Here is a 15,790-nt window from a genome sequence, read left to right as displayed (position 1 = left end):
ATCATCTTTTGGACAAGCTTTGTTAAGATCTCTAAAATCAATGTAGATTTTGATGTCACTGAAAGGTTTAGTGACAGGGACCATGTTGGGGATCCACTTTGAGTAGTTGATAGGCCAGATAACCTTAGCAACTAACATTCTTTCTAATTCAGCTTTGACTAGTAATGCTACCTTGGGGTGCATTTTTCTAAGCTTTTGTTTGATGGGCTTGATCTTTGGATCGACTGCAAGATGATGAACTACAAGCTTTGGATCAAGTCCTGGCATGTCTTGATATGACCATGCAAATCAGCCAATTTTCTCTCTTAAGACCTCAAAGAGGAGGTCAACTTGGTCTTGTGATAGGGATGCAACAATGTGAACAAGTCTGGGGATCTCTGAAGAACTGATGTTGACTTCTCTAGTATCCTCAATTAGAATAGAAGACACATTATCTTGAGGAGGCAATGCTAAATCCTCATGTTCTACTTATGAATCTAGATTTTTTTTTGTTGAGGGGCTCTCTTTGCTGCCTTAGCTAGTCTTAGATTTTCCTTAGTTCCAGTTTTGGGTGTATCGAAACTAGGTTGGGGATTTTCTCCAAAATATGCTTTTGGATCCAACTTGTAGATATATGTTAAGTCTGGCTTTGTTTGCTTATGAGGTGTTTCAGCTCCCATGAATCTCAGAAGCACTTCCTCTAATTTGAACTCATCAATGTGTATTATGCTTGGTTGGTCCCAATCTATGAGTTGTGGATTGGCGAGTGGTAGGTCAATGAAATGGATGGATAGTTCTTGGAGAACAAAGTCTCCGAGGAAGATTTGGTCTAGGATATCATCATAGGCTCTCTTTTCAACTTCCTCAAGAATGTCTTCCATTTTGACAAGGTTGTGGTGAATGTTCGAAAAAACATGACCATCCGTATTGGTGCCCCCAGTTGTGGGTATGCCAAAGCCAAGACCTGACTTTGTTTCCCACTTGTGTGCTTCGATGGGGTACTGCATGCCTCTTTCTTTTGGTCCTAGACCACCACCTTGATAGTTCCATTTGTCAGTGATGAGCTTATGTTCTTGGGGATACTTCTGGCTAAAGTGATCAAGGCATGCTTGATTTCTTGGAGGTGCATCCTTATGTAACCAATTGTTGATATCTGGAGTGAGCTCCTCATGAAGAGGGATTTTTGAGGATACAAAGGTTGTGGGGCCAAACTATTTGTATCGAGGAGGTGGAATCTCCTTAGCTTTGTGATATGTCGATCGTCCATGGGCTTGTGGATCAAGTGGGAGTGCCTCGACAGCAAATGCATTTGATAGACTATACTCTTCACAGCCTTTGTTATTGATCTTCACGATAGATAGGGTGGAGGCAAGGATGGTTTCTGGGTCATTACAAGTGTGGGATGAGCTAGCAATGGCTATGCCAATATCAATTCCAGGGCAATGGTTTGCATATGAAGCTTCAACTACATTGCTGTAAGCAAAGGGTTCTAGATCGGCATGGATGGTTACCTCAGTGCCTTGATGCAAAAATTTGACACACTGATGGTAAGTGGATGGAACGGCTTTCATGGCATGAATACATGGGTGACCAAGGAGGATGTTAAATGGTAGGTTTAGATCAATAACATGTTAGAGTGTTTCTTGGATGACTAGCCTAACCTTGATTGGCAGCAAAATAGTTCCTTCTATGGTTCTTTCCAAGTTGTCATAAGCTTTGATGGTGATAACCTCACTAATTACATCTGCCTCAGTATACTCAGCTTGTTTTATGAATTTTAGGGTGCAAATATTCAAGGCTGATCCATTATCTGTCATTACTCTTTTTACAAAAAAATTGGATACCATGATGGCTATGCAAAGTGGAAGGGTGTGATCTGACTTGACCACGGGTATGTCGGTGGGTTTGAATGATAGGGCACATGAGGATGAAAGGTGTCCAACAAGATTACAAAAATCAGTAGCATTGATATCTAAAGGGACACAAGATTTTATGAGAGCCCTATCAAGGATATTCTTGTACAAAAGACTAGTGCGAACAAGGTCTAAAATGGAGATTTGGGCTAGCATGTTCCCAAGGTGTTCCAAGATATTGTATTGGCTTTTGGATGGAGCTAATGATACTTTTGGGGTTGATAGTCCTGATGGGACTAATGGGACTATGATGTTCAATCGCACTCTTTGAGTGGGGACTACACACTCATTCTTTGGGCCTTGGATATTGATAACATTGACAAAAGGATCTTTCTCAGATATACAACCTATGAGGCTACCATAGTCTATGTAGGATGAAGTGTGATCATTGTTCTTCCCATGTTGTTGGTTTGATTGGCGGTTGTTGGTGTTGTTGTTGTTGTTGTTTTGGATAGGTGCTTTTCCAAGATTTTGGTTGTTGTGAGGAGGAAAAGCATTTTGATAGATTTGTAAGCCTGCATTGGGAGAGGTTTGGGTACCAACAATGATTTCTTTCCGATCAATGAGGTCCTGCACATAATCTTTTAGTTTCATGCATGTGAGGGTGGTGTAACCTTTTACCCTATGAAATTTGCAGTACTTATTGTCTTTGTACCATGTAGCTTTGAATTGGCCTGGGTCAATTCGCTGGGTAGGAGGAAATTTGATGAGGTTTTCCTTAGTCAATTTCTCAAAAATGACATCCAATGGCTCACCAAGGGGTGAATAGTTTCTAGGTGCAGGTTGGAACTTAGGCTTTGGTCCTACAGCTAAATTGATGGCATTAGCTTGATTGCTAGACCCTTGAAAGTTGAGTCTTGGATTGTGGCTTTGATAGCTTTGGTGATTTTTCTATAGGTATTTGGTAGCTTGTTGATTGTTTGATTGATACGGTGTGTTTGACTAATTTTGGAAAGGATCAACAATATTCACATGTCTCATATTAGTAACCCCATCTGTTGCAACATTCTTGTTTTTGTTCCAATACCTAGACTTGTCATTTGAATATGTTTGATTTTGGTTGGATTCCTTGTAAATCTTGACCACACCATCTTTAATGAGTCCTTGCTCAAGGATCATTCCTTTCTCTTTGATATCTTTGTAGGTCTGCAAACAATTCATGGTCATGTGGTGAGCCAAGCTAGGATGGTCATTATCAATAAACATTTTCACCAAATGGCGTTCTAGTAAGGTGCAAGATATGTGGGTGGTAAGGGTTTTCCATCTTTGCAGATATATAGGAAGGCTTTCTCCACCTTTTTGCTTAGTGTGGACAAGATCAACTACTGATAGTTCTATTTCAATAAGATGGGCATATTGGGCTACAAATGCCTCAGACAATTCAACAAAGTTTTTAATTGTGCCATATGGGATTCTATAAAACCATTCAAGAGCTAGTCTGGCCAAGATTTTAGGAAAGAGATGCAAGAGGAAGACATCACCATATGCCACTTCTTGGCAGTGCATGTAAAATTCTTTGATATGTGTGATAGGGTCTCCTTTTCCTCTGAATTTGTCAAACTTGGGTATCTCAAAGTGTTTGGAAAATGGTGTCATGGTAATGGTTCTGTCAAATGGGTAAGGACACACATTCTCAAACTTGAAGGTTTTTGGATCATTTCCTTCTTGGATGTTCTTCAAAGCTGTCTTCACGGCTTCCCATTTTCAATTAATGGGTGATGGCTGGGGTGCCCCTAATGTAGGAGTGCCCTGAGGTAGATATGTGCTAGATGGGGCAATGGAATATGGATGACTTTGAGGTATGGGCTGGTAGGGATTGTACATGACTTGGGAAACTGAATGGTGGATGATGGGTGGCTGAGGTGGAGGTGGCACATATTGTTGCATGTGTTGTGAGGCTTGCTGCTGATATTGGATTTGAGGTTGGGATTGAGGAACATAAGCTGGCTGTGGGATAAATGGATTGCTTTGTGGAGGTAAGGTATAAGATGGTTGTGAAGCTTGGGGAAAGGATCAGGGAGCTTGTGGAACTTGACTTTGGATTTGAGGAGTTTGACCAATATATGTGGGTTGTGCCCCCATTTGGGAAGGTATTTGCATGGCAAAAGAGGCCAAGTAAGTGGTGGTTGGTGGTGGTGGATTTTCCTCCTAGAAGTGGCATAGAAAAATAGTTAGTAATAGGAGGTAATGGATTAGTTGGTAGTGGAGGTGGTGGGAATTAAAAGCTTGGAAATTGAACTGATGGGGTTTGATAGCTTGGTCGCTAGATTTGATAGCTTGGTAGAGTGGTGGCAGGAGCTTGGGTCACTTGAGAGCTTGGCAGAACATTGGTAGTAGCTTGTGGTGTTTCATAGCTTTATGGAGTGAGGGTAGTAGCTTGTGGATTTGTGGCTGATGGCACTAAGCTCCAAGGACCTAGTGGAAATGATGGAATTGTGCTCTGAGCTGAGGTAAACAAGATGGGGGTGATGAAAGGTTGATTACTTGGCCCCATGGGTGGAATCCCAGTTGTATATTGCTGAGGTTGGCCAAAGATACTAGCACTGATTTGGGAGATGGGTAGATTTGGAAGGCTAGGTTAGAGAGAAGCGGCAACAATAGTGAAGGGAGTGAATGATGAGGTGTTTTGGGTGAAGGGGGTTTGGGATGGAGTGGTATGGACCAATGGTGGAGTGGTGATGGCTAGATTGGTTTGCGGAAGGGAGATTTCAACTTGAGTAGAGGCTGGTATGTTTGGGTCAGTTGGATCATATCGGGTGGGTTGAGGCTATTCTTTTGGCACATATTAAGGATAATTTGAATCATAAGAGCCTATGGGTGGTGGGAGTTTTCCAAACAATGGGTGAGATGGATCTGATAAGGGAGGAGGTCTCCCAAAGTCGAAGGCTCCTATGTTGTCCCTTTGAAAGTTAGCCATGATTGTTTCTTTGTTCTTGTTTATAATGGCATTCACCAATACTGCATTTCTTGGTTGGTTCATGAAAGCTTCAATGTTAGTAGGTGATGGTATAGTGTTCTCTGGGCTAAAGGATGGTTGAGTTCTCAAGAGGAGCAATGCTGTTTGATCCAAATGATAGGGCTCCATTATTTATTTCTTCTTCTTGGCTAAGCGAGTGACGGGTGGCATGAAAATGCAGAATGTTCCTAGGGATGAGATGCAACAATGCTGATGGATGCAAAAGGGGAAGGCTTTTCTATGCAAATGATTTACTAGGTTGAGGCAAAGCTATATGACAAACCTAAGGAGGATTGGATTGGGGATTCTAACTTCAAAGATATGTTTCCAAAGATGAAAGGTCTGCTTTCCTATGTGCAAGCTTGGTGGTGATTGTGTCAACTTTAAGGATAGACTGATGATCCTTTAGGAAAAACACAAGATTGACCACTTATGGATCCCAGCCTTTAGCTCAAGGTGATGAGGGATAAAAAGTGACAAAGCTAGATTACCCTAGACAAAGCTCTGTCTGAGGGATAACCTCAGTGAGGCTGGTGGATTTGGAAGATGGTAGGAATGGAAAACTTTTGGCAAGGTGACAACAATTTTGAAGGCTTGGATGTGAAAATTAGGCTTTTGGGATGCTAGCTAAGTTTGAGGGGATTGGTTTGGTTTTAAAGCAAAGATCTAAATGAGATGGATGAGCTAAAATGCTTAAAGGGATAACCTAGAATGGTTGACTTTCCTACAACAATGACTCTAACATGAATTTTATGCAAGAAGATGTGGAGAAATAAGGGGGTCTAATCATAAAAATCATGCCTAGTTGGTAAGGCATAGGCAGGGTTAACTTTTGGATGTTTGCTAAATCTGATAGTGCGATCTAACCAGGCATTTTGAAGGGCTTTGTTGACAGCTTTGTCTTCTTCTTTGTGGAGTTTGGTAATTCGAGGGCTTGGTGTTACTTCCTTTCTCTTGGCTGAAATTTCTTGATATACCTGAGATGGCTTGAGTTTGGCTTTGTGAAACTTCTGTTTGGGTTTGGGTTGTTCTGGCATAAATTCCTGAATCTTTTTGGATTTGAGAGATTGTGGTTGTTTTTCTTCAATGTGTTCAACTTCTGGAATAGGCAGTAACTACGCTAAGTGTGCCCTAAGCTAGGATTGACCAAGTTTGGAAAACATTCATTCAACAAGTAAAAAATAATCAAGCAATAGATAGGAACAACCAGATAGAAGTTTGTGATTCTCAGAATGTGATACTTGCACCAAGGAGTGTGATCCTAGATGGTTGTCTACAAGGTTGATAGTTGGTTTAGCTAGGGAGTACTCGATATATCCAAGATACATGAGGCCCAAATTCGTAGATGAAACCAAAAAAATGTCACATAGCCGAGAGGAGCGGTAACCCACTTCTCCTCTTTCACTTCTCAAGGGTATAAAGTTCCTTGAAGCTTAGCCCAAGTGACAAAATCTTGATTCCAAGAGAGGTGTCTTTGGATTCACCTCTTGATCTTTATACTCTGCCGAAATGCTAGAGTTGAGGTCATCCCAAGGGGTGACGAAATCCCTAAGCAGGCCTCCTAAAACTTAAACAAGATTTTGGATCTTAATCTTATGCACCCAAGATGGCCTCGAAAGACGACAAGGGGAGAAAAGACTTAGATGATCTTGGGCTAAAAGATAGAGTTCTTTTCCAACTGACGCTTAAGTTTTTTTGATCTAGACTTTGCAAGAACTCATGTTTTAAGATACAATGTTTATTCCAATTTTGAAGTGTCATCAAAAGTAAAATCGATCGAAGAATGCAAGCAAGAAGAAGAGTTAGGGTCAACAAGAAAGTAAACCTGCGCGCCCGGAGGCCCTCCACATCAAGTATCGATTGATTTTCTTTAAAGCATTCAAGATTGAGTGTGATTTTATTTTAAGCCCAAAACAAAGATGTGTGTAAAGCTCAATTTCAAGTGCACACTCGAAGGCCCTCCATGTCAAGATTTGTTCAATTTTTTAATGTCCAAATGAAGTGTTAGCGAGACTAATGTGCATTAAAGAAATTTTCTAACTTAGAAAAACTAATAAAAATACAAGTAAGTGGAGTTTGATGTTTGTAGAGCACTTAACACCCTCTTAGGTAGACCCATCCCCATATATGGCACTAAGATTACAACCAATGGTTAGAATGATGGGTGATTAAAGGAGGTGAGTTCGACAACAAACTCACTCAAAGCATCTTTACTTGGTTTTTATAACTTAGAAAGTTTCTAAAATGTGGATTCTTTTTATGCCCCAAAAGATGAAGTGTGAGATATTGTAATGATTAATTGACCTCTTGCATTCAAGATTGTGTTTGTTGTTTTAAGCATGCATTCCAAGAAAAATTTGATTTTAATCCATGGCATTCAACATTGATTTAAGTGACATACATTCAAAGACAAGTGTTTAAACATTCAAGTTCATTTTAGCAAGAACATTAAACCATGTAAGGAGAACTTGCAAGAAACATGGTTAGTGGTTTCATAGATGCTCCAACCTGCAAAGCTAAAAAAGCCAATTTGATTAGTCACCCAAAAATCTCAAAAATTGAAGCTTAACTATGGGGAAAATAAAATCAACTTTTTTTGTTCTTTTTCATAGGTGTAAAAATGCTTAGAAAAACCTCTACTTTATGGAACCACCAAAAGTTAAAATTTGATTTATACTCTTTAAAAAAAAATATATATGATTATGATTATGATGTGATAATGAGCATAAAGATATGATGATTAAACCTACAGAAAATAAGTTAGAATAAAAATATGCACTAGAAAATGTAAAAAATTGAACCAAGCAAATATCAGAGTGAATTCGTGGGTTAAGAATACGTTCCCGAAGGTGCGAAAATGCGAGAACTATCAGCAGGAATGCAGCAAATGTGAAGTACAGTTTTGGTCAGAAAGGCAAGGCGATCCTGCTGGAGTTCCTGTTCGCGGGAATGACAATCCTGCCAAAAACCCAAGAGCTCTTTTTGACAGAGTGATCCCGCAGGTTTATGCTGTTACAACATTCCTGCAAGCAGGAATGCCGATCCTGCTAACAAAATTTTATTATAGTGCCGAGAAGTTTAAGATAGGAAACGGCAAGGCGGGAATGATGATCCCGCTATTTTTGAGGCATGTTCTCGCTGGAGGATTTGTCGGAGGGGATGAAGAGGCTATTTGATGATACGTGATAGACTATTTGTTGATGAAGTGCAAACTTGCGGTCACGGGTTCACATTCTCGCCGAAGAATAGCAGCGTTCCCGCGTCACAGGATCACATTCCTAGGTCGTGGGGATGCCAAAAAAATTTTTTTTCTTAGGTTTGACTGGGTTAAAATTGCTTATAGGGTTGTATGCATGTTCTTGCGGCAGTCAATAGTACCTTGCAAGCAAAAACCATAGGACAAAGACACAAAATTTAAAGCACAAAACATTAGTTTCCCATGGTTAGTAAAAATATGAAAAAGTATGTGAAACTAACAAAATGGAGATTAAAATGACCCTTGCGAGGTCCCACCAGGTGTGCCAAAATGTGTACACTAATATGTTAGCAAGAAACATTAATCTATTTTAGAAACAAAAGAATTAACTAAAAAAACTAGTATAAACTTTAAGATAGACAAAGTGAGGTCCTCAAATGAGAATATGATCCATGGATGGGCTCTCTCAATGAGGATGATCACTTGATTTGGAAATATGTCTATTATGTGGATGTGGGATGTATGCTCAAGCTTCAAAATTACTTCAATGGTAGAGATGGATAAATGGGGAAAAGCTTATGGAGGGCTCAGATTGCATGAGAGGAGAGCACATGGATTGTGCTTCCTTATAGCCAATTAGGGAGTGACACCTATCACAGGGTGACAGGATGGAGGAAAGGGCAAGGATGAGTCAACAAAAGAGGCTCAAGGGATAATATCTTCATAAAGACCCTTCATAATGGTTTGTAAGAGAAATGAATGAGTTTGTAAGAGTCTTTATGGCCTTGTAAGAGCATTCATGGTTGGGTGGTTGGGATATTTTGGAGGTTGTTGACTTTGCTTGGCTTAGGAGAGTCTTAATCTTGCTTAGGGAATGTGACAAGGTTGGGGGGGGTGATTTAGGATTTAGATTAAGGATGTTAGAGATGTGAAAGTGGATGGCATTCATGAGGATGGGTGAGTTAGTGGCTAAGCTAGGTTAGTATGGGTGGATGGGGTGGATTAGGCTAAAATGAAAGTTTAGAGATAGGCTTAGGATGAGGATGAAGACTTTCTAGAAGAGTCTAGAATTTCCTAGGATGAGGATAAAAGGTTTTTTAGGAAATAAATAAAGTTTTATTTATTTCATGGGTTTGGGTTGAGGAGATATTCATTAAAACATTTTTAATAAACATGAGGATTTAATATTTAACCTTAATTAAATATTTTGAGTTGGGATTAAGGGTAGAAAATGATGGGATTAGCCTTTAATCAAAATTAAAGAAGGATTAGAAGATTTTGGAAGAGGTTAGTGGTCTTAAAGAAATTGGCCAAGTTTTGGGAAAAAAATAAATAAATTATTTATTTTGGAATTTTTGGTCAATTTATTAATTAAATAATTAATAAATAAGGAAATAATGTTTAAATAAGATTTAAACATTTTTGGGAGGGATTCCTTAATTAAATATTTTTATTTAAGATAAAGGGATTTAGTGACATAAAAATAAATAAATTAATTAAATAATTAATTAATTAATTAATAATGATGTCATCAGGGACTTTTTCAGAAAATAAAAATACTTTATTTTCTAAAGGATTTTTAGGTGACTACAACCAACTCTAACAATTCTTCCATCACAAATTTTGAACTCAACAAATTTATTTATATCACTAGTTATATGATGTTAAAAATTATTGTTTATGATCCAATTAGCTTTCTTCTCAACTTTTGACACTAGGGCTCTTTCTTATCTAACCTATTTTTTAGGGCTTTCTTCTTTTATAGAAACAAATCCTATCTCATCATCACTTTCTCCCATAACTCATTCATATGACTCATCATCGTCATTTGCATACAAACATTCTTGAGGATTTCTAGACTTAAAATTCTTTTTGTACTTATTCACTCTTTTAGGATATTTAGAAGCATAATGACCAAATTCATTACAAGTACAACATTTAAAGATTTTCTTTCCATCTGGTTCTCTTCTCATAAGAAGGGAAATTCCTTCTTCAATCTTCTTGTCTCCATGGATCTTGATATACTATTTCTATCATTACCTCCACTAGAGCTTCTACTCCTAGATAGGGTAGGTTGGACACCCAATGCACTAAAGGCAATTTCCACTCTAGGAAATCTCCAAACTAGTTCAAACTTATTTATGTTGCTTTAAATCTTCCAAGAAGAATCCCTTTAGAGAGATTCTCAGTACAAAGTGTCACTTTCTCAATCATTTGCAATATTTTCTTGAATGGTGGTGTCAAAATTTTCAAGGTTTCCCATATGATCTCATCTTCTTCTTTATTTCCTTTACAAGCCTTGATTTTATTTCCTTTACAAGCCTTGATTCTTGCAACAATTTCAAATAGTCTACCAATATAACTTCTTACAAATTATTCTTCCATCATTTTAGCTTCTTTAAATAGACATCCAATTTTGTAATCTAATTATTTTAGCAATTTTATCACCTTCAAAAGTAGATTCCAAAGCTTTTTAAATTTCACTTGATAGCCTCAAAGATTGCACCTAAATGTACTCATTTTTTAGGAAGATTTGACAAAATTACTTCACTAGCAAGCATGTTACACATGAAAAAATCCATTTCAACTTTAGTACTTTCTTCAAGCTTACTTTATTCAACTTTTGCCTTTCCATCCTTAGTCGTCAACCAATATCCTAGACCCATACATAGAAGATGTGTCTTCATCTTCCCTTTCCAATTTTCATGTTTAACTCCATCAAACTTAGGACATTTTTTTCTAAAGTGACTCACCATTTATCTCCTTAAGATGTTAAGTTTTTCCTTTAAGGACTTTATGCTCTGATACCAATTGTTAGAAAGTAAAGTCCACCAAGATAACTGAGAGGGGGGAGGGCGAGTTAGTAATATGATCAATATAACTTTTATTAACCTTATTAATTATCAAACATGTGATCAATATAAATAGTAACCATATGAAGATACACATACACAATAACACCTAATATGTTAACTAGAGAAACCCTTGATCAGAGGGAAAACCCCGATGGAGATGGTACCCACTAAATGATGAATAATATATAAGTTCCTTGTAAGAGGATGGATTTTTCTAGGAGATAATGAAATAAATTCAATACATGTCAGTCCCTATTAGGGGACTTTGAATCCCTATGAGAAGATTCCAACCCTATTAGAAGTTGTCCCAACCCTGTTAAGAGATGTAGAAGGCAGAAGGACCCACTATCCAAATAGCTTCAGGGGTAAGACCACTAAACTCACTATCCAAATGCCCTTTGTATTATTCCATTCAAAATAATAGAAAATATAATTGATCTTAGTAACTCATACTCTTTCTTTGTCCTCTTACTATGCCTTTTCTACACCAAGCACTTCTGAGATCTCAATACTAGATTCACAAAATTGCATCACAATAATCCCTTAAATCACTTACTTGCATGTAATAATCTTCTTCACTTATTGCATGCACATATGCTTGATCCAAATTCTCCATATTACAACCAAGGAAACAAACCTTCCTTTATACCAAGTCTTAAAAATAATTTATAAAGCTTTCCCATGTGTGACTTCAAACTTTGTGCACTTGTTGATGTCGTCACCATGATGTGTTCTACTTTTGTCTAACTACACTCAGCCAAATTCTATCCCAATTAGGAGATATAATACAATTACCAAAAACCACTTCTCATGAACTCTATTTGTAAACTATCTTCTATAAATCTTGAATAACTACTACCAGTCTTCAACTTTTTGCATGGACTCTTAGCCACATTATCAAGACATTCTATAGAACATGTGTTAGAAAGTAAAGTCCACCAAGATAACTGAGAGGGGGAGGTGCATTAGTTATCCAATAATTTAAATATTTATCAACCTTATTAATACTTAACCATGAGAGAATATAACCATTAACCCCATAAGAAGATACACATACATATTAAGACTATATATGTTAACTAAGGAAACCCTTGATCAGAGGGAAAACCTCAATGGGGATGGTACAAAAAAAATGATGTATTAATATAAAAGTTCCTTATAAGAGGATAGACTCTATTAGGAGCCAATGCAATACATTCAATACATATTAGTCCCTATTAGGAAACTTTGAATCCTTGTTAGGAGTTGTACCAACTCTTTTAGGAGTTGTAGAAGGTAGAAGGACCCACTATCCAAATAGCTTTAGGGGTAAGATAATTGAACTCATTATCCAACTAATCTCTACATTATTGCTTGCAGAATAATAAAATTAAATTCTCTCAAACTCCTTTTTCCTCTTGACTAAACCAACACTCTTTTGATCTCAATACCAGATCACCACCTTTGTATCCAAATAATCCCTTGGATCGCTTACATGCATTTACCAACTTCACACATCAATTGCTTGATACAAAATAGAACACACACTTCATTATAAGGAAAATAACCTTCCTTTAAATAACACATCCTAAAAATAATTCCTTGAGGCTTTCAAAATTAATCATAATAGGACTTCATTAAGATATTACAAAAAATTACATCTTTTCACAATTACAAATTAGTGTTGACTCACAGTCTTTACAACTTCTTACATGTATGATCTATAACCTTGCATACTTGATGACATCATCATTAGGATATCTACTATCATTTTTTGATGCACTCATCATGATTATATCTCTATTAGGAGATACAATCCAAAAATCAAAAATCACTTACAAATACTCTATCTTCACACTATCTTTTGTATTTCTTGAATAACTCTCACACGTCTTCACATGTTTGTAGATGCACTTGTCCACTTCATCATAACACAATCCAGAATATGTTCCCCAATTTGCATGACTTGGTCATCAATAATTAATCCATACAACCCTATTCTCTATCTTCTACTCTACCAATCTTCAGAGAAATAATAGTATGTTGACATCAATGACAAACATAGTCATGAATGCAACATGCCAATCATACTAACAATCTCCCCAATTATTCTACCAATTATTAGTATTCTCCCCCAAATGAATACCATCAAAATTCATGATAACAATCTAACCCTTTGACATTGATGGCAATATAGATGAAAAATATCTAAGTTCCAAGAATACCAAATTAAAATATGGTGTTGTTGCTTTCTTCTTTTCAAATCCTCTTTATCAATCAAATTTTAAACTCACAAGAACATTTTTCTATGTATGCTTTCTTATTCTTAGAATCAACATCTATTATTCATACTTCTAACTTAGAGGAAAAACTCACCTTTCTTATATATCTTACATAGATGGTAATTAATTATTCACAACTTCTCTGAATATAAATTCTCTCCCCATTGTGCCAGAGGATCTTTTATTTTATTTTCCATCTATAACATTTCACCTCTATACATAGGAGATGGTTTTCATGCAGTCTATCCCCCATTGAAATCAATGTCAAAGGCTTTATTATGTCAATCATCTACTCCAAGTATTCAACTAGCTTAAGTGTCCAAAGGCACTATTTTATACCACCTATCAAGAGTCCTTGATGACTTTGCTCATCACAGATACTCCCCTAGCAGGAAGCATCAACATTTAGCCCAGCTAAACAATAGTGCTTTGCACCACTAAACTAATTCACTTTCTACATCATCTACTTAGAAGTAGGCAAGGACATAACCCCAATCCTACCTGAAAAATACTCAAATGTATCCTTAGGTAAAGGATTCATGAATATATCTACAATCTTCTCCATTTGTACTCACATTTTTCAATTTTATTTCTTTCTCTACAACTTTATCTCTCAAAACATGATACTTAATGGATATATGCTTAGTCTTAAAATGCAACATATGACTCTTAGAAATGCTTACTATACTTGTGTTATCACAATGTATGATAATAGGTTTTTGAAACTTTATCCCATTGTCCTTCAACATCTACTTCATCCACATAATCTAATTACAATTTTTTGTTTATTCTACATACTCTACTTCTAATGTACTCTATGAGATACAATCCTATTTCTTGCTTAGTCAATAAATCAATATTCCTTTAAGGAAAAAATTCCCACTAGTTGTACTATTTATGTCACCCATATGGGCTACATAATTTACATCAGCAAATGCACATAAAGTAAAATCACTTGATCTGTCATACCATAAACCAAACTCAAGTGTACCCTTTAGGTATGTGGATATTCTCTTTAGTGTTTCATAATGTGCTTCTCTAGGATCTTCTTGAAATCTTGCTACTAATACAACTACATTTGCTATATCTATTCTACTATGAGTCAGATACTATAAACCTCCAATCATAGATATGTACTTCTTCTCAATTGTAGGTGTTTCATCTTTTCTAGATAACTTGTGACTAATTATCAAAGGTGCACCAATAGGTTCACAACTTTCTAAGCCAAATATTTTTAACAAGTCCTTCAAATGCTTAGCCTGTGATAGGAAAACACCATCATTATTCTACAAAATTTGTAGACCTAATAAATATTTCATCTTAATAATAATACTCATCTCAAATTCATTCTTAATATCATCAAAAAAATTGCCACTTGATTAATCATTACCTTCAAATATTATGTTGTCTACAAATATCACAATAATCAACAATCCATTCTCAATTTCTTTCAAATACAAATTGCTATCTGTCGTATCTTCAACAAATCTTTGTTTTGCCAAATATTTGTCCAACCTTGCATACTAGGTTCTAGGTGTTTACTCTAGACCATACAATTCTTTCCTTTAGGCTTCTTCATGTAGACTTATTTAGAAATGATGACTTTACCTCCATCTAATACACTTTGAATGTCTTACTTGTTGCATAAGCCAAGAACATTCTTATTGCTTCAATTTTGGAAATAGGGGAAAATATATGTTTATAGTCTATACCTTCTTTCCATAAATATCCTTTATATACCAATCCTTTTTTATTCCTCACAACCTCACCTTGTTCATTCATCTTGTTTCTAAAAACCCATTTAGTTCCTATAACTTTCTTGTCTTTAGGCCTAGGAACAAATTCCCATGTTTCATTCTTCACAATCTGATCTAGTTCTTCCTTCATTTCTTGAATCCAATGATCATCCTTGCATGCCTCATTTTTATTCTTTGGCTCAATTTGAGAAATAAAACACAATTATTCATGTACTTTGTTTCTTGTCATAACTCATTTTTCTTTGCTTCTAATAATTTGATTAGTAGGGTGATTCTTTGTCAAATTACTATTGGGTGTAGGCATTACTATTTCAACTCTTACTTCTCTAAGTTTAGATCTTTTTTCTTCTCTCTCTTCAAAAATTTCAACATCATTATGCAAATAATTTCTAGCTTCAAACAAAACTTCAATATTTTCTATAACAAGTTTAGGATTATCTTCTTCTTCATCAAAATTATAATCTAGAGCATTCTCTCTTTAAATCCAAAAGTTTTATCCACTTTTACATTTGCACACTCAACAATAGTCTTAGTTCTTTGATTAAAACATCCATAAAATTTTATTTTTAATGAGTAACCAAGGAACATACCTTCATTGCTTCTTGTATCAATCTTACCAATATCATCATCTCTCTTTATGTAACATTTACTTCTAAAACTTCTAAAATATTTTACTACTTCCAAACAATAATTCATAGGGAGTCTTGTTTGTACCTTTTCTGATCTACACTCTATTTATTGTGTATATCATTGTATTGATTGCTTCTCTTCAAAATGTCATGGATACATCATTCTCAAACATCATGGCTCTTACTACTTCTCTTACATACCTATTTCTTCTTTCAAAAATCCCATTTTCCTCAAGGGTCTTAG

The sequence above is a fragment of the Cupressus sempervirens genome, chromosome 1 (assembly GCF_028749045.1).
Source record: "Cupressus sempervirens isolate cs-2001-9-10 chromosome 1, ASM2874904v1, whole genome shotgun sequence".
NCBI classification, from domain to species: Eukaryota; Viridiplantae; Streptophyta; class Pinopsida; order Cupressales; family Cupressaceae; genus Cupressus; species Cupressus sempervirens.
This window is presented reverse-complemented; position numbering follows the sequence as displayed.